General features: G+C 37.0%; 1 long non-coding RNA gene across 2 annotated transcripts; it reads left to right on the forward strand.

The window, feature by feature from the left end:
- Nucleotides 1-2647: 2647 nt before the first annotated feature.
- Nucleotides 2648-18381, forward strand: LOC310880238. Of its 2 annotated transcripts, none has more exons than XR_014571563.1 (3): nucleotides 2648-2862; nucleotides 15947-16019; nucleotides 16230-18381. It is a non-coding gene; the product is annotated as an uncharacterized lncRNA (long non-coding RNA). The 2 variants fall into 2 exon arrangements; XR_014571564.1 differs by having other exon boundaries at nucleotides 15947-16015.
- The last annotated feature ends 5904 nt before the right edge of the window (nucleotides 18382-24285 follow it).

Below are 24285 nucleotides of genomic sequence, written 5' to 3' on the forward strand. Positions count from 1 at the left end.
TTAATCATCAGGATCGTGAGGAATTTTAGGCACCTCATGCCTAAAATATTGCTGGCGGACATCTGGATAGCTTCGAGCAGTGGACATCCCACAGCTTCTTTGGACAATCTAATCATGTTCCTTAGTAGCAATAGATCTCTGATGAGAAATCACATGCTTTTTACCTGAAGCCGTAGCCTGGTCTACCCAAGAGAGTTTTACACTGCAGCTGGAAGCTACTGTCGACTGTTGGAGTTAGCCTTTGTAATCTCTCTCTTTCCTTTATATGTAATATTAGCCTAGTCACATACACCTGCTGATAGCTGTGGCTAAGCAGAGCCAAAAGAGAAAGACAATTTCTCAGATCCTTGCCTCAGCTAGGTCTAGAGGCTGCCCATTCACAAGTATGGGTGCAAAAGAGTGGAGCAGAAAACGCAGCTGAAAAAGGAGAAAATATAGCACCTAAATGATATTGCTGTGGCCTTGTATTTGCTGTAGAAGTTCTTCCAACTTTCCTGTGAGTTATATGGCAGGACTGATGACAAGTGCTTTGAAGTGGCTCGAGGGTAAATATAGTTGATCAAGTAAGATAGGCCAAGAAGCTTTCATAGCCTCTTACTCAGGAGGTTGGTTAAATGTCTGTTTTACTCTCCTTCTCAGAAGAAAAACAGTAGTCATCATGATGTGCCCTTACTACCAGGAGGACAGGGACAGGAGTAGGATTCTCCTAGGTGTACAGGGCTTCTTTTGTGCTCTGAGCATTTTTTTTTTTCACATGCATTCAGAAAAAAAATAAAAATAAAAAAATTAGATTTCCTGATAGATCCTGACTTCCATTACTTATGGATTACCCCACCAAGCAACATACTACACTGATTCCTCCATTTCATCTGGTATCTGGAGCATTGTAGCTACAGTCTCCTTCTGATGTTCAGCTTCACATCATCTTGAAAAAAAAAAATCATTATTGAAATTGAAGGTCTGGCAGTCTCTGATATTTTAGTGTGATTTTTCACAAACAATGGAATTACTTTTATAGTTGTTGTTTTATTGACTCTTAAAAATATATCTGCTCTGAATTTTTAGAATAAATTTACTTTCGCCTAAAACCAGTGTAAAATAATTACTGCTGAATTAATGTAACAATATGGTAGATTTTCAGAAAAAAATAATCTATTTCTATTTTAAATGTTGTAGACTTTTCAGAGAACTGATCTCTTTTCACAATGTTGGGAAAACATGCCAATTTATGTAACTGAAAATTCAGCCACAACTGATAAAATAGTTAAGAATTCTATTTCAGCTTAGTGTGCAGCAGGAAACAATCAACTCCAACCAGTTTGTTTGCTTGACTGAGTAGACAGGGGGTTTTAAAAATGACATTGGCTTCTATGAACACAGAATCACATCCAGATCCAGTGCCCTTCCAAACACAATCTCTCCTCAGCAAACACGCCCTGTGATGAAGATCCATCTCATATCAAAACTGCCAGGCAAGTCATAGCACATCCCTAGCGTCGTGATAAGGACTCTGTTTTGGTCTCTTTGTTTACAAAAAAATAAAAAAATTAAAAAAATCCATGAGAGCAGAAGTGGTTTGGTTGCGAGAGCTTTCTGCTTTGCACGCAGTAGATTTGCTGAGGGAGGGGAAGGGATTAAGCCTGCAAGCACTGCTCTGTGCAGGATGAAGGCGATGGTTTTGCTGTGCCCTTGTGCACCACCCTCAGTTCTGCCCCCACCCCTTAAGGGCCAGCTGCAGCCAGTGTTATTATCCAAAGGGCTCATCGCCCAGGTCGGTGATGCTAATGTGGTATAAATAAGACGGTAATAGGCAGAATCAGCAGGCTGAGGGATGGAGAATGCCCCCCTTCCCCTGAAAGAGCATTCACAGCTCTCACCTCATCCTCAGACAGCAGGAACCCATCTCTCCTCCTGTTTCAATCTACTTTTAAACACACTGCAGCAGTCAGGGGGAATTTGGCCTCTGTAAGGGACAGAGATTGGGCAGAGAAGTGCCCATTCCCAAATCAATCTCTTTCTGTTGGAGGGTGCAGGATGCAGTCTGAGGCTAACTGGAAAGGCAAGGGGATGAATTTAGACAGCAGACTCACCGGGATGATATATTTATCATTTCAGGCTTTGTTTGTAAAAAAACATGCTGGCTATATCTGTAAATATTTTAAATACTTCAGTCAGTGGTAGGCGTGGGAAGGGGATCCAAACAGGGATTCTGGGCATTTTCCTATTCCTTCTGACATGTCAGTTCAGAGCAGTTGGTAACATAGCGACAGGCTGCAGCACTTCATTATCATCACAATCTGCTACCTCTTTAATATAGCATCTGACATTTCAGTCAGACAGAGCTTCGTCCTTAAGCTGGCAGGAGCTTTATGCCTTGCACTCAAGAACATCACCGCACTGGATATATGGACCAGACAGGGCACATGCTATCCGTGTTTATGTAGATATGTCAAAGCATGGCATTCAGATGAAAGGCAAATATATATATATATACACAAATGTAAAGCTGCATACAAAACCAATCCATCCTTTACAGTCTGGCAAAATCCTTTCCTTATTATGCAATTTACAGGGAGGGATTGTGCAAGTATCTTACAAGAGAGGAGAAAGTCCAGAGCTCACCCAAACTTCTGTGGCAGGACTGAAGTGCCCACTCAGGCAGATGCATGCACTGCCTGTGCTGTGAGATACAGGGGAGGTGCTGATGCCAAAAGCTGTGCATACTGGTGCAACTACAGGGACACAGTCCGGTGACTGTCCTAATGAGGCAGGAGTTTGCTTTTGGGACTGCAGAGTGGGGAAAAAGAAGCTGTGAAATTCTGACTTAAAGGAAATTTCTTCATGCCTGAGTCTTTTCATAAGGTATGATAGAGTTTTTTGATTTCAGGCTTGTATTTTGGGAGGGTCTTGAAGAAGATAGGCTAATTCATCTTTTATTTTCTCTGTCTCTCTGCCTACTTGCCCTTATTGGGAACCAGAAATCAGAACACCTAACTAAATGGCAGAAGTGAGAAGGTATAAAAATATCTTGGGTTTATTTGAATCTCTGCATCTCAGGAACTCTAAGCATTATCAAAACTTTAATAAAATCAGATCTGGAATGTAGATAGGTAAACTAAGGCACTGCACAAGCAGGCACTAGCCATGTACAGGCTTTCCTACCTGTACTGGGTAGCAGTGTGTTTCTCAAGAAGTCCATGAAGTCTGTGTATTTTGTGGACAAGATGCTGTTTCTCATGCACAAAAAGTATTTATCTCCAGATAAATACTTTATTTTTTAGATCAAAAAAGCCTGATTTTGATGGATTTACTTTCCCACCTTAAGACCACTGACAAGCCTGATGTTCCCTGTTACAGTTGGTTGAGATTTCAGTCTGGGTTACCAGCATGACTGAGAAGAGATATCTAGCTTTTCCTGCGATGGAAGCTGATCAGCAGGAGAAGTGCCATGTTTACCCCATCTGTAGCTATGCAGAAGTAATGTGTGAAATCCTCATTGTTTGTGATGCCTTCTGTGCTATCTTGCTTGAAGCACTAGATATACTTTTGTTAACCTTTCAGCAAAATTTATATCTTCAAAGAAACAAATCTTTGATCAAAGCATAAAATCACCTTATTTGATCTAACCTGACTTAACAGATAGAATAAGAGGATGATTTCCAATGATCTCTGATTTATCTTGGCTGGAATATTTTCCTTTAACAATTTATGTACTATAGTATCCATTATCTTTCTTTTATTAAGGCTAGACTATTTGCTATAATGCTAGGTTTAAAATGCCACATAGGTTAACTCTAGAGGATCTGTGAACTGAATTGTTGACAACATTTTTCTCATTTATAATTCAATTTAATCATAGGATGATTGTGGAAATAAAAGCTTGTTGCCTTTAAGTTATACTCATACATGATGTTTATAGCAGTGAAAAGAGGAAGGTGAAATCATTTTCATATTTAAGAGAAACAAGCACATGAAACGTAATCCTGATCTCATATGTATGCAGTATTCCATGATGGTGAAACTTTTCAAAGGTATTCCAGTAATTTTGGAGTATTTGTCTTGATTTTTAAAGTCCTCTAAGATAAGTGAGAGCATAATTTTCATTGCGTGTCAGCAGGACTTGGACTCCTAAGACAAGAAGACCTATTGAAAAACAATTATTAAACTCCAGGAGCATATTTTTCTCTCTAAAACTCTCAGTTGAAAGCCAGGTCTTTTTAAGTGAAGTTTTTAAACTGCCTTAATACCAATACAAGTTTCCTTCATTCAGTCTTTTGAACTACTGAGCGAGTAGATGTGGGAAATATGTAGGATTCCATGTTATACGGAAATACCTTGAATTTACTGAAGCTTCAATTACCTGCAAAAAGAAGGTAATGAAATTGATATATTCTGTTAAAAAAGGTTTGTCACATGCAGCAAAACCAACCTCTGCACATACCTCCACTATTGCACATGACTCTGTCTATCTTCAGTCAAGCTAATACATGTAAGCAGCTTGTGCACTGCACTGCGTGCCATGCTGCAAAGCTGTGCAGCTACCCTTATGGGAATCAGACTGCTTCTTAGTCAAATCTTTGTACAAAGCAGAGCTGTTCTTTAGGCTTGTCAGCATACTGAGAACTCACACAAATATTTCCATATAGCCCAGAGCAGTGAGCTAGGGAGTAAATACCCTCTCATTCCTCCATCCAGTCCTGTTTCTGGAGCAGAACAAAGCAAAAGTTAGGTTATGGAGATAGGATAACTGTCAGTGCTTAAGAAGCTGAGTAGCTTCAGTGCTAGGGCTGTTTTCCACAATTTTGCTTGTTTAGTGTGAAGTGAAAGGGATTCTTCACTGTTATTGCACCAGACTGTGCAATATTTTGTTGACGCTACTCTAGACTCTGCATCTCATTTTGTAACAGCTATTTCCCTGACAATAAGTGCTCGCTGAGGCAGTTTGGATCTGAAAATAGTGCTGATTCTAATGGAGAAAAAGGATGGGCTCTGAATGAAGAATTTGCTTTAATGCATTATATTGATGTCTCAGATAAAGAGATTTCTGACAGAACTTCTCTTACAGATTTGTAAAACATTGCTTCCATTTTATTAACAATGACTGAAAGGAAGACACAATTGCCTACATTCTTTTTTCTTTATTTCTTTCTTTATTTATTTTTTTTTCCTAAGGCAGTGGTTTGTTGTTCTGAAGTCCTTATAATGAATCACAACTCTCTCTTCCTCTCCCTTACCAATTTGTTCATAAGCACTACCTTTGAAAAAGGACTTTGGAAGATTCCTTTCTATTTCAACTTCCAGGCCAGGTATAGAAAGTAAGAAGGCAAAACAAGTGTGCACAAGATCAAAGTTTTTTTTTTGTTTGTTTCTTTTACAAAAATAAGATCTAAAATAACAGAACAGACAAATGGTTTGTGGAGCTCTAAAACTTTACAAAAACAAGCAAAAGATTCCCATCAGGAACTGCCAAATTGTGAAAACATTATGCTGCCTCCTAAAAAAAAGAGAAAGTCTAACTCCAACTACTGATAATTTGTATTCTAAAGGGGAAAAGAAAAGGCCTGTGCAATTTGTTGTCTGAGAAAATACAGCCTGTCAGTAAAAGGAAAGGAAACTGCTATAGGTCATTTCAGGTCTATTGCTGAGTCTATCATTGATTCACAGCACACCACTGAGCAAGGAACTTGATCTCTTTGCAGTCCAGTTTATATAACTATTTAAAAGCTGTAATGAAATCTATCTCACAAGGGTTTTTTAAGCCTTGTTGTTCATAAGATACCAGGACAAAACCAATCACTAGAGGGATTTCAAAGTACAATTAGTACCGTAGGAGTACTAGAGAATTTAATGCTCAGGTGATACTGAAGCAATTAACCCTGTACTCTGCTTCACACTGCCTAAATCCCCAAAGTTCAGTCTATCAAACACTGCTGAGCACTCGAAATCCATGGTAAAACATAAAAGAGATAAAGATTAAGATTAAGAGAAGATAAAAATAAAAATGATAAAGATGATAGGGATAAGGATAAAGGTAAAGATAATAAAGATAAAAGTAAAGAAAGAAAAAGTAAATTCTGTTGTTTGATTCTCCAAGCTCCATAGTGAGCAATAAGCAAAACACATATAATTCAAATTAGAAGTGATTAATCTTTTTTTTTCTTCTTTTGCTGAGATATCCCTTACTTTGTTACAGGATGTTGAGACTTGGAGCCCTGGATGTACACAATGCATTTTGATAGTATATCCAAATTAATTTGCATGTAATAAAATATTACATTTTCCTACAATACATAACTAAAATTGTATTATATTGGAATATTGTCATCACTGCTGATGGGTCATTGCTTTCAGTGTCAGTGGAAGGAACAACTAAACATTTGGGAAGTCAGGAATAGGTGCAATCTCTCTCTAAAGGGAGGCACTGAGCAGTCCTGCCATATGACTCCAGAGAGCATGTGCCAGAGCAGCTGTCACTAATGGGTCCAGGGAGTCCAAACTTATTCAACCCTGTCTAAATTTGCATTTGGTGGTTCAGCTGGTGTGGTGGAGGCCACTGCCAGAAGTGCAGGGAAGCATAAGGCTCAGCAGAAGGCGAACAATATAGATGAGTGGGTTCTTTGGGGGTTGGCTGCCAGGACTGACACCAGGGTACAAATGGATTATGGAAGGTTGTGTGAATATTTGTATGTGACAAAAATGAGAGCAACAAGTGTTAGCAATACTCTGAAAGAAATCCAAAAACTCTCTTTAAATTTTTTGCCTGCAAAAAGAGAGTTTTATTCCTAAGCAAAAACTTATTTTCCTGCTTGTTTTCTGGGGAATTGGACTTAATGTATGTTATATTCTCAGTAATTTTATTTCAAAGTTTAAAAGCACTGTAGCTGTATCTTGATACAAGAGTTTCTTTCCTTTCCTGAGACTTATTTTAAGAATTTTTCATTGGACTGAGGTTTTGCTAGTGTTTAGATAATAGAAATTATTTAGTAATAGAGAAGCCGAGCATTTCTACTTCTCCTTCTAGATCAGGAACTTAGTGATGACTTAAGTCTTCTGGGCTATATGTAAACAGTTATACTTACATACTGGAAACTTGTAATAAGAAACAAATAAATAAATAAATAGAAGATTGTTTGACTTTCTCAAGAAATTTACCCCATGCATGAACTCTCGTATAGTGTTCTAGAATACTGAAAGAAAAATGAAGACAAAATGCCAGTCTTACAGCATGTCTTAGACTTCCTTTGTATTCCTGTAGACTCCTTTTTCCCACTTCATTGTATATTTATATATATGTGTGTGTGTGTGTGTGTGTGTGTGTGTGTGTTTTCTTTGAATGTCATAGTTAGCATTTTATGCTAAAGTTTATTCTGGAAAATAAACCTGTTTCGGTGTATGTTTGATTGTGTTCTATTAGAACATTAATTTATGTTTCAATGTTATCTAACAATTATCTGTTCTTGCTGTATTTCTTATGTTTATTCCCCTCAGATTTCTAGCTGTTCTTCTCTCAGAAGAACCAAATCTCATTTCTCTTGTATTTTATTAATTATTCTTCATTCCCTGGGTCACATGAATCACCTTTGGTACTCCTTCTTATGCATAAAGCTGTTGCAAGCACCTTTCATTATTAAAGTTCTCTTTCTTTTCTTTTCCCCCACCCCCCACCCCTTCAGGGTCAACAATGAAAAATCTGTATACAATATCATTTTACTGCCAGTACCGAAGTAATTGTTTTAAATCTTCAGAACCCCACTCTTTGTTTTGGATTTAGTGCAGTCTACAACAATGATTTTGGATGAAGAATCAATAACTATGTTTATATTTATGTTAATAAAGAGCCAATGTTAGACGAAATAATTAAACATAGAGAAGAGACAAATTTAGAATGTTTTAAACTGATCATATACTTCGCAACGTCATTGAGTAAAGTACTGCTGGGTACAGTCTCCTAGTTGAAATGACAGGGTAGGATCCATGTAGAAAGGGAAAAATGTTGTACTGTTTCCCATTCAAACACAATTCTAGGAGAGACCTTCTTTCCCTGCAAAATGAAAATGGATCCGAGGGGAATCTGATTCCAGCAGGTCTCCTTCGAAGTATCTCACTCTGTCAGCAGGTCTAGTCACCTCAGTTTGCAAAACTCTTTCAGATCTTTCTTTAAATAGCTATTGTTTGAAAATACATTTGACAGATATTGTAGAAAGAGTCAGAGCACAGCAGCATTACCAGAAGAATGGCTGGTGATCTTGTTAAGCTCCCCAACTGCGCGTTTTTGATCTTTTATGTCATGCTTAGATCCCACAATCCCCAGTGGTATGGATAAAGAGTAAAGATCATACTTTTTTTTTTTTTTTTTTCTGGGATGGAGTTTACTTTCTTTATAGCAACTCATATTATGCTATGTTTTGGATTTGTGACCAAAGCAATGTTGATGATAACAGAGCAAAGTTTTGGCTATTGCTGAGTAGTGCTTACACAGCATCAAGGCCTTCTCTGTATCTTACTTTGTCCCCTGCCATGAGTAGGCTGGGGATGCACAATAAGTTGGGAAGGGAAACAGCCAGGATAACTGACCCCACCTGACCAAAGGGATATTCCATGCTATATGATGCCATGCTCAGCAGCAAAATCTGGGGAAAAGAAGGAGGGGACATTCAGGGTTATGGTGTTGGTCTGCCCAAGTAACTATTACATGTAAAGAAGCCTTGCTTTCCTGCATGATGATCGGAAGTAGTGACTGAATGATTTATTTCATTTTGCTTGTGTGCCACTTTGGGTCACTTATTAAACTGTCTTTCTCTTGACCCACACATTTTCTCACTTTCACTCTTTTTATTCTGTTCCTCATGCTGCAGCAGGGAAAGTGAGCAAGCTGTTTTGCAGTGTTTTGCTGCCTGTCAGAGTTAAGCCACAACAGGCTTCCTTGAATATTGTGGTCGAATTCTAAGCCACAGAAGCAGTTTTATAAATGACACACTTCCCTAGCTATTTTCCATGATGTACGCTAGATAAGGGTTGTTCATCAGCTAGCAGAATATTTGGCCAAGTCAAGTGTGACCTATGTTTTGCAGTGATTACAGAGCAGGCATGAGTCTCTGCAGGTCGCATTTCCACTCTTCATCATAGATGGCTTTTATCATCTAAGTAGGCAGGTTTGTATTGAGTGTTAATCTCAGGAGGTGATCCATAAGCCTCAATAAGGTGACCATGACCTCAACCACTGTTATTTGTATTAACCTGAGAAAATGAATACATTGGGAGGTAAATGAAGGTCTTTGCTGCATGAGTTGTTTGTATTCATCTGTTCTGAAAATTATGTTAAAAGAAACAATATGACCTGGGAACGTCTGAGAGTACATACCTGAAGAGTTTTGTGTAATTTGGAGGAAAAAAAATGCATGTGGTTCTTTTCTGGCTTTGAAATAAGGAAAAAAAAAAAAAGTGAAATAAAATATTTTTTACCATCTAAAATATAAACTGCATTGATTTTTATCAATTTATGCTGCTTCCAAATACAAAGGGATTTAATTCCAAAAGCGCTTCTCTGTAATGTAGTAAGCACAGCAAATTCAAGAGACTTACAATGGTGACTTACTTCCATCAATTGCATAGTTGCGGTAACAGAATACAAAGCAAAAATGACACAGGGCATAATAGTACAGTTTAAAACCTGTTGTTCTTAATGGACTTTCAGTCTCTAAAACTATTACTAGGAATGCAGTATCAACAGTGAGTGTAAGGCACAAAAGTATACCTTGCTGAAGTAAAAAGTAATGCCATTAGTACAAACTACTGCACAACTTTGTTGGATCAACAGAGTCCATGCTCTTGAGTAGCAATCTTCTATTCTCTTCACGGGGACATCCAACAGCAGTTGCCAGGAACTCTGCAGGGCTGTTGGGACTCATTTAAGAAACTTTTCCTTCCAGGAAGATCAAAGTGAAATAGGTGAATTAAATGAAGGGCAGAGATCTACTGCAGGATAGAATTCCTATAATGCCAGGGGACACTGAAAATGTGGCAGATATAATTCCATTTTTCATATATAACTAAGTATGAATATATATTTTATATATATATTGAAAGATGTTGAAAGATAGGATTTGTTTCTCACTTGACTTTGGCCTCTGGTCTTGGTATTTGTGGATGAACATCTATAAGAAAAATTAGAGAAATGAACCTGAAAAAGGGAAGATTAATCAATGAGAAGTAAACTGAGAGGACCATGACCAGATTAGAGAGGAGCCATGTGGTGTCCACTGTGACTGGGCAAAGGAGTGAGGAAGAACCTTCCCCCTCTGAAATTTAAGTCTGTTTCTTCTGCTGCTGCTGTGTCCAGTTGAAGTGGTAGTTTCAGTGACTCTCACCTTAGGAATTAGCAGACCTCTTGAAAACACTTTTCATGAAAAACCTGTGATAACTAGTAAAAAATGTGACTGTCAGTTTAACAGAGAGTTTTATATGCTATATTTAAAGATTCCATTGTAATTCAGGAGTTTTATAAGGTGACATTTTAGGCAAATGTCACTCAGCAGTTCATATTTCATGCAGTATTTAATATCTCTACTCAAAGGTTAAACCTACTGGATTAAAACAGCTATATTTCTGAAGTTTTGCAGTGCTGGGAATGGTGTAGAGATGTGCTATTGTCCTTGGCAAAACTATTTTTGCTTTGAAGAAACTCTCCCATACCTCCCTAGTTTTTCTGTGAAGACATTTCATTCAGGAGGACAGAATCCCTTCACTGCATTGCCAGACAGTGGTTAACAGTTTGAGAGGAAAAACAAGTATTTGTGTTCCCTTTATTGTCCAAATAAGGGGAAAAAAATAAAAACAACAAAACAAACAAACAAAACCCAGAAATTGGCATGTGACACACAGAATGGCAATGAAGCAGGTCAGCAAAGTCCTTGATAAGAAAATTGCAAAAGGCATAAAAATTCTAATAGGAATTTTTTTAAATGTATCAGAAAATGGAGCCTACCAGAAAGTCAGTCAGGATATGAAATTACCTAGGTGTAAGTGAAAAAAAAAAAAATATATATATATATATATATAAAATAAAAAATAGTAACAAAGTTAAATTTGGTTGTTATGTCCCTGTTTTCACTGTGGAAAGGTTTAAAAAGGTTTGAGGAGACAAGTCTGAAAACATTACAAATTTAAAGATTGGCCTAAGAGATATAGAGAACAAAGTTATACAAGTAATAACTTCTAAAATGTTTTACTAAAACATATATCTAACTTCTAGAGTTAAGCTTCGTATAAGAAAACAGAGAACATTAGGCCAATTTTTAAGAGATGTTTCAGAAAAGTACAACTCCATGAATCTTCTGGTGTAGGAAAACTGGTAGGCATTGTAATAAAACAGGAATAGTTTCCTATCTATAAATACAAAACATTACGGAAAAATCAGCATGGTTGTCATGCTTCACAGACCTGTTAGATCCTTTGGAACAGTCATAAAGCAAGGGATAAAAGGCTTCTGGCAAATATAGCATTATTGAATTTCAGTTCAATTACTGAATTTCCAAAAAGCTAGTGCAAAGTTAAATACATGGTTTACCATTGATACTTTCACCCAAGAATCTTTTTTGGAGCTTGTGCTATTCCATGTATTTATAAATGATCTGAAAGAAGGAGAAATTAGTGAGGTGATAAAATTTGCTGCTGACACAAAATTAGTCATCATAGTAAAAATTAAATATGCCTAAGGATTTGCTGGACAATCTATCAGACTAAGTTACAGAGATATAAAATGAGAAATGAAATTCAGTGTTAAGAAATGCAAGGTGATATACATGGACAGAGAAAAAAATATTAATATAACACAATCATAAACTCAGGGGGAAAAAAAAAAGTGATCAAAGAAAATGCTTAAAAAAATTATCTGCACCATGGTACAAAATGTAAGCATTCTATATGTTGAATACTTAGTGTAGATACTCAAGAAGGATACAGTAGGTATAAAAAGGCTGCAGAGTGGGCCAGCAAATACGATCAGACATGAAGAAAGGCTAACCAAAATAAGACTTTTCAGCTTGGAAAGAAACATCCAAAAGGAGATAAGACACTCAAAACAGAAGAGCTAGGAGTTCTCTGATCACTCTCCAAAATTAAAATAAATACAAGTTCTTTTTCAAATGATGCGTTAGTAATTTGAAGCTTATTTCTAGAGAACATCATGGGAAAAAAAATCATTATCATGTTCAAAGTTAGACAAACTCATCTAATTCCTGTAACTTTTAATTTCTCCAAGTAAGGAAAAATATCCAGGGAGAACGATTCTCTCCTTGGTCTGGTGCTATCTTTTTCCCAGTGCATCTTTCCCTGAGGCAAGATGGGAGAGAAGAGTGGAAATAGTTTTCATTTCTTTCCCAACCTGTTCCTGAATCCTTGTGAGAACAGGTTTCTGAGGAGACTGTAGAAATTCTTCAGTACCTCAGGATAGGGACAGTAATAAAGAGCAGTTGTTATCCTGTAGAGTGTCCTGTACAAGAAGTACAGAAGGAATCTCAGTCCTGTCCTGTTGCTGCATGACAATGCAAAAGGTGTCTTAATGGAAGTCTGGTAAGATCTTGTTGACAGTTGCAGACTTCTTGTTCACAACAGCAGGAGACTGAAGAAAAAATAAATGAATAAATAAAAATCTTTCCCATATTATAACACAGAGAAGAGTTTTATTTTCAGTGTTACATCAGGGACAAAATGTTTCTTGGTACTCATGAGAAGTGTGTCAATGTCAAAAAGTAGGAATTGTGCAGGTATAAATTTTTATTTCTCAGTTAAAATACTCTTTATGATTTATGAAGGCAGTGTGCTTGTTAAGAAACCAAAACACCTCTTCTGAAAAATTTTCACCAAGAAAACCTTTGTTTCACAACCTAACACCTTTGGAAGCTTACAAGGATACTGAAGGCCCCCAGTAATCCACCCCAAATCTCATTTCTCTTTGTCACCTTTGTGCCCTTGACCCTATCATTCTCCAGCTACTCATAATTAAACCTGTCAATCAGGCAAATATCCTGACATGTTCCCGGAGAGAGAAAAGGTAGCAGACACTGTGCTGAGGTGTTGGTAATGTGGGAACTCTGGGCAACACGTTCAAGCAGTGAATTTGTGACAAGGAGAGGGGGAAAAAGATGCTGAGTTGTTAAGGGGACTGGCTAGTTGATAGGACTAGCTAGAGCTACAAACAGCCTTTTACGTTATTAGTTTGAATTGGTGTCAATAATAGCCTTACTATTGTTGGTACTAACTAAAATTGTTGTTGGGCATCTCAAGGACTGCATCAAAAAGAAAATTAAGTTTAAATATATGGGGACGGGGGTGATAAGGATGGGGTGGAGGGAAAGTCTTAAAAAAGCTTTCCTTGCTACTTCCAGTGTCATTTTATTCTGTGCGTAAAGAGATGACAGCCTTCACGTCTTTCATTCTGGCATCTTTTCATTACTGCTAAATTTACTTTCTAAAATCAAGCAGTAGCACCAGGAACGTTGCTTTGATTAGAGCAATTTTAAGGCTGAGCTCATTCTTGGGCACCTTGCTGAATCAGTGCCCAAGTTTTCAGCTCCTATTCTTGGTCTTCAAAAGTATGTAGAAATGTACTCTTAGTTTGATAAACCAAGCAGAGCTCCCAGGGATGTATGTATTTCTAGACTAGAGCTTTCTCTCTTTCCATTAAAAACAACAAAACAATCAACTGTATGTTACAAATCTATCTGGATTGATTTATTTTATTATTATTTTTCCTCTAAACAGTTGAATAGATTTTAAGCCATAAGCATTATTTATTCTGACTTACCACTACATCTGACTCACTGAATTTCATCCAGTCATTTCTGTTTTGAACCTAATAGCCTGTAAATGAACTAGAACTTTTCTCCTGGGTAGACATGCAATCAAGGAAAACATTGATTTTAAATTTATAGTGTATTGTTTTCAAAATGTGTTTTCTCTGTACATCTCTATTTAAAAATCTGACAACAAAGCATCTTAAAACAGTCTTAGGATATCACGCTGTCTGTAGAAAAAAAAATCTATAAAGTACTCATCTGACTATGAGGAGTGATGCAGAGTATTATATTGGTGAAAATGAACTCTAACTTTATATTCATTATTTTCTTGCAAATCCCTAGAATAATTTCTAAGGGAATTAAATTTACTATCTTATTCCAGATCTACTTTAAAACTCATAATTACATAATTGTGTCTTGTTTGCAAATGACATGAGAATGCTGTTATGTCAATAATTTCAGGTTCATGAAAAAAACAGTCTGAACCATATTTTTTGATATGCAAGGGAAAAATTTCTCATATGATCCAGTAGTGTTATTTTCATGGAGGAACAGAAAGATCCAAATCCGGGAATGGAAATAAAATGGAGTTCCCCATTAATTTCTAAGAACCTCCTATTTAAAAATGGTTGTGTTTTGTTACGTTTGAAATGGTTATGAACAGCAGTGCTGGAGTCATTAAAAAAAAAAAAAAAAAAGAACACCTTTGGGGGACCCAATTATTCTTTATCATTGCAAAGCACATTGCACCAGTCAGGAGAACTTTGCAAAGATAATGTAAACCTTTCCTGTTACCAGGAAGCTGTCTTCTGAGAGGTTAGGCCACCCTAACTACTAAGAAACCCAGCACTCTGAAAATACATCTGGGCTTCAGCTGAGTATAAGATTGCCTTAATTCTAGTCACCCCTCACACACAGATGAAATATGTTAAAAATGGGTCTGCTATTCTTCCTCTGTAGTGATATGGGCATTTCATTAGCAAGGTAATTCTCCTCAGTGATCTATGTGTGTTTCTGGAACTATAATTTATGGATTGCGTGTTCAAAGTGATCATATCACACCCTAGCATCTATCTATCCTAAATCAAGATTTTTGCTGTGTGTTGAATGTAATCACAGTAGAGTTAAACTACCCGATATCTTAAATCACAAAGTTCACGAAGATGCATTTGCTGTACTGTCCAGCTCAAACACATTCAGAGGCCTCACGATAGTTTGAAGATAGAATCTGAAAGGTTCCTGGGCATGGAGGGGACATGAAAGAGGAAACAGGAGAGACGCCGAGGTGAGGTGTGAGACCCATTATCAGGGGGGTGGGGATGTAACAATCAGGCCTGGAGGATCAGAGCTGTTAAAATCAAAGACGTAAGTGTATTGTTTACAGTGTGAAAGGCCAAAGGCAGGAGAACATAGTGTATTTCAAAACTGTCTAAAGGGAGACCACATGGTGTCAGCTGTTTCTGTGCACAGGCTCTAAAGAAATCTTAGGAAAGGTCTCTGTTTCATGCCAGAAATATTAAGAAGCTTGTCCTGATGGCTCAGCTCTACAGGAGAGCAATCTTTGTTAGTGTATCACCCAGAGCTGTGCAGCTGCTTGCTGCTAGTCTGCTTAGAAATGTCAGACCACATAAAGATCTGAGAAGAAAATAGCAGCAGACAGTTTTTCTCTCATCTGACTTTTCAATAAAGGTGTTATTATATTTTAATATTTCCATTTGCATTGCCTCCATTCAAAAGTGGTTAGTATGCAATTTTACCCCAAAGCATGTCTTCTCCATCATATTTTCTATTACTGTAAACTGAAGGACACATGATATGCTTTACATCTTATACCTGAAGCATCATTTTCTATTTTCTTCCACAACTCTGCTTAAGAACTTTAAAGATTCATCCAAATAATATATATATTTTTTTGTCTATCACCTCTGTCTTCTGCCATCTTTTTTGTTCTGAGCAAGAAAATAAACAAAATAAATGTTGTTAGAAAAGAGACCAAATGTTAACTAAGTTCCTGAGAGTTTAGTTCCATCTTTCTGAAGGGTTTCTGACAGTTAAACAAAATTGGAGTTTATTTCTCTCACTATTCTCACTAAGGATATAAAGTTAGAAACTATGCTTCAAATAATTCTATTTTCTTTTTAATATCCTAGATTTTCAAAAATAATCAGCAAGATGGAATAATTTGCAAATTTTCCCCACTGGTTGGCAAGATCACCTTTGTAGGTATAATTTTATTTATATTTTCACCCTTTCTCCATAGAGTATATATTTCCATGTTAGAATATTTTTACCTATCTATGAATTCTATATCATGTTTAAGAGCTTTAGATACTGATAGGAACAATGACAAACAGGTCAGAAATACAGAAGGTTGCAAATGTGGTGGAAGAAAAGTTGTCAAATTTCTTTTTTTTTTTTTTAATCATACTTTAGGAAAGAAGATCAAATAAAAGACTACAGTGAATTCTTTCAGTTGACAAGGTTGGTTTTTTTTCTTCTGTTGGTTTCTATTCCCATCTAAGTGGTCAGAGGTTAGTATAAAAAACAAAAGCTGTTAGTAGTTTTCTGAATTGTGGTTATACAAATAGCTAAACCCCCTCCCTTGAAATGGAGAAAACAAGCTGCAAATTACAAATTTATTCGCAATATCATTGTTTTAACTCTTCCTGAGTCAGGCAGCTTTTGTCATGTGTCCCAGAGCTTCAGACACAGCTTAAAAGTCCAAAGAAGATATTACACACAATAAATACATGCAATAAATAACTACATTTGCCAAGCCATTTGACTAAGCATTAATATATTTACATCCTCAACAAAATACCCTATCAGTCTTTGCTGGCCACTCATCAGCAAGGGGGCAAAAGGTCAGCCTCCACCCTTGATTTTGCTAGTTTGCTGTCTTCTGTCTCCCTGTTTTGTTCTTTTAGGAATTTATGCACCAGCATGCTGTGTTGGTATTTTTCCTCTTAAATCCTCAAGCTGCTAACTATGAATCTGCAGTTTAAGCTTCTTTATCTTGGATGGCTCTGTGCACTTCCTCACAGACCTTTCTCACAACAAAACAATTTGTTCTGACATTTAGCTCCAGGTTTTGTAGCCAGGCTGCATTGGAGCTAAGCCTCGAGCCACAGAGAGCTGAATCCCATGGAGGAGAAATACTAAACAAAGATTACAGATAACAATGTCTTTGTATTGTCTGTGTTTATGTACTTTTTAACAGAAGTGAGCATGGTGGTTCATCCTGCTCTGAGCTATTGTTTCAAGGCATCTATAGACACAAGAACATATTGCATCAATTTATACATGGTTCAGATTATCAACCAGTCTGAGTCCCTCTTCTTCATCTGGTTCAATTTTATTTTTACCTTTGGAGCACATGAGTTTTCCATTGAAACAGTGGGAGTACAAGTGATAAATATGCATGCCCTCATTTTCCTTTTGTTGGTTCAGCTTCCCACCCTGCAAGGAATTTTGGATAACTCATTGTCATGACAGTCCTCTGCAGGATTGAGGCCTGGCATGAGAAATTATATTTGTCACAATAGGTGCTTTAAAACAAGGCACAAACCTACCAGTCAGTAGGTGGTAGTTCAGGATAGTATCTGATGCCAGAACATTTCCACAAAACAACAACAACAAAAGATGAACCACAATTACTCTGTTTTGTGGAGATCATTAGACTTTTTCTCCACGATGGTTGGTTTTCTTCATCTCTTTTTAATTATATTGAAATTATTGATGAGAATTAAAATACCAGCAAAATTAGAAAAAATAGGAGGGAGGAACATTTTACACAAGAAAACATACCAATGACTTCTAAACAGCTGAAAGGGTTTGAAGATGCTGAATACAGTAAAAGGGACCCCTGTATCATATATTACATTGGACAGTGATTTGGAACAGAGAGTGTGCTTAATCCTGTGACAGTGCAATACATTGCATGAAGTAGGAGTGCCTCATAGACAGAATTATTATCACCATTTATAATAAAAATGACCGTATCTTTGTAACAGGGTTCATTACTATATAATAACTAATCTGGATGGTAAAATTAAATTTTACAGCAATAGAAGCACAATAGTTCTCTTGACAATGGGACTACGCAGCTATTAAACTGAAGCTAGTCTCTACAAGGACATTCAGAGTCCTCCAAAATGCTGCATATCCTTTGCTTGCAAATCCATTGGTCTGTAGAATTTACACAGAATTGTTATTTGTGTGTGAGAGAAATACATTTTTCTCATTCAAATGTGCTTCCACTAGAAATCCACTTTGCTTCAAAATTCCTGGGCTTTTTGAGCCATACAGCTGCAAGAGGATTCAAAAAGACTCTTAAAGGGATCACGAACTAATATTGGATTTAGTTATTAAAGACAAGAGTGTCTGAGAAGCCACTGTCTTTGGTCACTTCAGTCTCTCCTGAGAGAGCCTTGAGGGAGCTTTGTGAAGCTGTGCCAACTCTTTCTCACACTAAGTCCATAAGCCATATTCTATTGGCTGAAGCTTTTCCAATTTGTGAATGTCTTTGGCCATATTAACAGGAATTTGAGAAGAGCTTATGGAGAATTAGAAACCCTTAGTCAGAAACCAGTAGCTTAGCTGTTGGTTATTATTCTGTGCTGCTGGTTCCTCTAATGTCAATTTCAATGATTTTCATTTCTGAAAAATCATCTTAATAATACATTGGGAGCAGGAATACCATGTGGAGCTGCTTGTAGGCTTACTAAATGTAACTTATGTTCAGCTCATCTATTCTGCTAGAATTTTTTGATAATAGTTAATCTTTTTTCCCCTTCCTTCTTCTTTTTCCTTTTATTATTAAAAAAAAAAAAAATGGTGAAGGTGAGTATTATTTTATGGCGAGAAGCACTTATCTTTCCCTCCAGGATTTAAGAATTCTTGCTACTTAGTATTTCCTGAAGTTGAAAATCGATCATAACACCACTATTGATATTCTAAGTATAGCTCAATTTCATTTGGGTTATGCCACTGAAGAGCTGGAGGATGATCAAAATAAAGCCTTTAAAATGCCAATAAGTTCAAATGAGATCACTCTTTAGTTCCTAGCCCTATTCTTTTCACCATGTTTCAAGATGACTTAAGGTTGAGTAAAGAGAAGGGAGCGTTGCTTCACCAAAACTTTCATGGCTAATGTTGCACAAGCATAGCAGAAAAACAGTTGGCAGTGTAACTTTTTTTTTTTTTTTTTTTCCTCAGGACTAGAGGTCCATGTTATGGTACAAAAATCAAAATATCTCTCAGACAACAACCATTGCAGAACTAGAGGTCCAGTCAGGGAGTAAAAAAACAGACAGAAGACAGAAATGCAAAATTTGCATGGGGTAGAACTGTTTCATGTAAAAGGTCAAGATAAACATGATGTAAATAGGCATACTTAAAGTCATATTGTTATGCTGGGATGTAATAATAGCTACTATCATTCAGGAACCTAGTGAAGAGCTAGAGAAGAACTGTTGGGTATTGCAAAATTCATATAGCAATGCTAATCTCTAATCTCTAAGGAAATTATGATTAAACTTTCTATAACTTTGCTATTTCCTTGTGTAATTGCAGCTTTTTTATCTATGTTACTCCCAGCAGCCTATCAAGAACTACATTGGAAGTGTGAGGTCTCTACATGTTTCAGCTGCAGTAACTTTATACCCTTACAGTATTTATTCCTCTAAAATTATTAGATATATCTGCCTGATCAACCCACTTTTTCTCCTACAAATGTGATTTGAGAATCCAGATGCTTTTCTTTTATAAATTGATAAGTAGAAAGAAGTAAAATATGCTGAAAATAATCCTTATTTTTTTCCTTCCAGTCTTCACATGGAACTCAGGGGCTGGAGATTCAACTTGTGTCTAAAACCTTTATTTCACAAATACTTTTGAACTTTTCCATCCATGTGCTGTTTCGTATCCTAAATGTGAAACAGAACTGAAAAAAAGAAGATTAACACAGCTCAGATTTTCAGTCTAGATCCCTGTCACCAGCTGTAAGTCGGCCCATGGGAGTGGGGAAGAAAAGGCCATATGGCTTCCTTCTCCTTGTTCCAATTATAATATTCATAAAAGCTATGGACAGCCTTCAGCTGTGCACTTCCAGAAGATAATGAATTCAAAAACTGGATGGAGATGAAAAAAATAGTGCCATCCTTGCCATGGGACTGAATTGCAGTTGCTCTTGTCTTTTACAGGTAATATCTACTAAACATTTGATATGGGTAGGTTTCAGCTACTGTGTATGGAAATGCTTTGTTTCTACTACCCGGTGAGGGTTGTATTTCTTTTGGTGATGAATAGCATTAAGTGTATTAACATGCACCATAAAACCTCTGTTGGTATGGTATTTACTAGATACAGAAAACGTTTACCAAGATCAGTGTAGATGACTCTCAGAAGCTTACTGATGTTTCTAGAAAGTCCTCCTACCTCACTTGCTTCTTTATGTTTTACTGGAACAGGCTCCCCAGGGAAGCAATCAAGGCACCAAGCCTGCCAGAGTTCAAGAAGCATTTGGACAACGCTCTCAGACAGATAGTCTAATTTTTGGGTGGTCCTGTGTAGAGCCAGGAGTTGGTCTCAATGTTTCTTGTGGGACCCTTCCAACTTAGGATATTCTGATTCTATGATACCAAACCAGAGCTATGATCCCAGTTAATATGGTATTCAGAAATAAATCAATAAAGGAGAATATAAACATCTTTTCATGAAAAAGGAAGTAAAAGAAATACTGATAGGACCACAGAGAAAGATTCTAGTGTTGTCTTAGGTTATATATCTGGAAATCATCAATCATTGAGCCACTACATTTCGAAGATACTCTTGGCAAAGTCAGCGCCCACTGTGGCAAGAACTCTGGCCATGAAAGAGTACTGATGAACTTTGCCACTAACATGAACAAGTATCAGATGCAATTCAAAAATCCCAGCTCATGTCATAGGTGATGAATCAACTGCATTCCTTGGAAAGATGCAAACTTTGGAAGAAACCATTTCCTTATGGCATTGAAAGACATGACAATATATATACATATATTATATATATTATTATATATATATATATAATGGATTTGGTTTTACAGCTTTTATATCCTTTTATGTCCACACTGAGAGGCTCTCCTTTCAGAAGAGGTTTCAGTTTCCTTGCCCTGACACTGACCAAAATATCAGACGCATCAGAGACTGCAAATTCCCTGAATTTCTATGTGAGCACACAAGCTTTGTGATCTATCTTCTGAGGTTCCGTAACAAAATCTCCTTCTTTGCTGTATTTGTTAGAACCCAACCTAGTTTGTAAAAACCATCCTAACCAGTCTTTTCCCTGTGAAACATAAATGCCTGTTAAATGATAGAATCACATAAATAGAGTGTTCAAATTAAATGCAATTTTTCTATTGAGTAATCAGATTGGAAAAACACTTTTGTCATTTATCTAGCTCACATTTTCATTAATGCTCCCACAGCTTTTAACAGCATGAGGTGATGAATAAAAAGCATGCTACATGAAGAAGGAGGAAGGCATAAGCTCTCTCCGAACATGTAGACTATGTACCTGTTAATAAAACCCAGTTTACAGCTTCCTTCACCACAAGAACACACTGGTGATTACTATTCAGCTTGTTGTACACCAGGACTGCCAAAAACATTTCTCCAGAGTTCCTACATATTTAGCTGGTCCCCAGTCTGTTCTGTTGTGTGGAGTAATTACAATCCTTCAGGCCTTTGATTTGTCAGTGCTGAAGTTCATGAGGTTCTTGATGATCTGTGTCTCCAGCCTGTGAATGTCCCTCTGAATGGTAGTCCAGCTCTCCAGCATAATCAGTCACTCCTCCTATTTGCTCAGCCGATTGTGTGAGTATTCCATGCTTTCACTCAGGTCATTAACAAAGAATTCAAACAGTATCAGTGCCGATATCAACTACCAAGGAGAGTTACCAGCACACAGTTGCCAGTTAGATTTTGAACTTCTGACCATTAGACCTTCAGGGGAGCATTCCAGCAATTTTCCATTTACCTTATACTCCATTTATCCAAAACATGTCTTCAATTTGGCAATGTGGAATACCATGTTGAAAATCTTGCTAAAGTAGAGATAAATAACATCTGCTGCTCTTTTTCTTTGTCCACAGAGCAAGTCACCTCCTCACGGAAATAAAATCAGGTTGGTCAGTTGTGATTTCCACTGCTAGATCCATCCTGGCTGTTCACAGTCACCTTCTCATCTTTCATGTTCCTAGAAATAATTTCCACAAGGATTATCCCAATGTCTTCCCCAAAACTGAGGTTAGATTCACCATTGTATAGCTCCCCAGATCCTCCTTCCTGTTTTCCTCTTGCGTGTTTTCTTCCCTCAGTGTGAGGATAGATACTTCACCTTCCTTTTTCCTTTCCACCTTCTTATAAACTAGAATCTGACTTATTCTGATCAACAGATATGTAACTTATGTTGTGAACAAGAGTTCATTCAAGTAGATAGCTGTAGATCTGTGGCCTACTGATGACAGAGAAGGCTAAACTGATAAATAGAGACTTCATTTGGGATTTGGCCTCTGTGTGTAATAATTCTAGTGAACCCCACTGCAGGTTCAATTTTAGGGTTTCAACTGTCTTCCCTAGCTGTGGGATTATTTTCTACTTACACATACATTATTTTGCGGGATATTAGAAATCTTTGTTTCAGATGCAGTGAGAGTCCCTCTTCCTCACAAGCTTATAATGTCTTAAATTTCCATAGGTGTCGATATGCAAAAATCCTCTGGGTTTCAAAGCATTAGTCATCACAGTGAGCACAGTTGGTCCTATTAAGCATGTTTGCACACACAGGTGATCATTTCATTCTGTGAAATATCTTGTTACACAAGAGATCTATTAAGAGGACTGTTATTGCTGGAAACTCAATAAGGAATAATCAGTTTTATCCCACTAATGTCAGAAAAGAGTTTATTTGTAGTGTCATTGGTAGAACATGGGAATGGCATTTAAATCTCTTAACTTATTAAGAGATTTAATCTTCCTATTTTCTCAGATGTAATTTAAATATTTTGTTATATCACATCTCATCAGGCAGTTTGTGAGATTGTCAGTCAATCTGTTAGGGATTCAAAGATCATATTCATTTTATGTATGCCTTCCTACTTTCTAGTAACTTGCTCTGCAGTGAAGAAAGTATCAACAATGCAAGATATCTTCAGATGTACCTAAAAATGATACTTCAGATCATCTTTTAGAGCTTTCAGAACGAGGCTTTTGTTAGCTGCCCTTCTACATCATATCTGTCAGTTTTCACCCAGCTAGTTCAGACTGTTCTTTGGGAAGCAGTCTCTTTTATAGTTAGTTTGAAGAACATTTGACATTCACTTATAGTCAGTTTGAAGAATATTTGATGCTCACTAACTGTGTTAGAAGATTTTGGTTCTCAGACTGTGTGGAAATTGCTGCTGATCTAGCCACAGGTGGTTATGCTGCCCCAATGCTTGCTGAACCTGTCAGAGTAGCACCTACTGCTTCTTTCCTATCCATACACAGAGGATATTCTTTCAGGCTGTGACTGTTTTGTCTTCACTCTCTGCTATGGGTAGGCTGGTCTCCAAGTTTGGCATCACTAGCTGGCCTGGGTCCTGCCAAAGCCTTAGTTGGTTAGAAACTCCACATTCCCAACAGAATTCTACAAGCCATCTCCCAAATGAACAATGTATTTATTGAATGAACAAATTCCTTTCATTTCTATTTCAAGGGTTAAACTGCAGAGTACTGAGCTTTATCAAGAAGGTATCCCAATGCAATGACCTTTCTTTCTCTTTCTCTAAAGGATTTCATCATCCATAGGCCACTATGGAAGAAGGTGTACAGCTCAACTGTGACTGCAGATGGCTTCGTGAAAAATGTCTCTCTAATGCCACAGGAAAATGATATATGGCTTTCATTGCAGGCAATGTTACATAGCTTTGAGCTGGTTAGTGGGATTCTTTAAAATGTAATAAATGAAATGCAAATACAGAATCAAAGGTTCAGCCAAAAAGAAAAGAAAACAAACAAACAAACAAACAAAAGTTAAGAAATTATAGAAATGGCAGAACAGTATATAATAATCTGTTTCTAAGATAAATGTCAAAGCACTTGACAAAGCCTCTGTTACTATAAAGAGATGAAATATTTCTCTGTGCGGTTGCTTTATATTTAATGTCAGTGGTGATTATTGAAAATACATTGACAGTTCATATACATTTTGACCCCATAAAGTGTCAGGGTGCTCTTTTTCTATTTGATTCACCTTTGCAAATAAGGGAAAAAAGAGGAGTGAGTGTTATGTGTGGCATTTTTACAGCTCAAATTATACTACTCTGAACTGAAAAACCCAAACTACAAATTAGATTAGACCAAATAGATTTCTGTGACTAGTGAGGCTAGGCAGCAAAAAAAGACACCTCTCACAAATCAGGCCTTCATGTAAAAAGTCCTAGTCAAAACAATAGTCTGTTGTC

The sequence above is a fragment of the Anser anser genome, assembly GCF_964211835.1.
Source record: "Anser anser genome assembly, chromosome: 1".
Lineage (NCBI taxonomy): Eukaryota > Metazoa > Chordata > Aves > Anseriformes > Anatidae > Anser > Anser anser.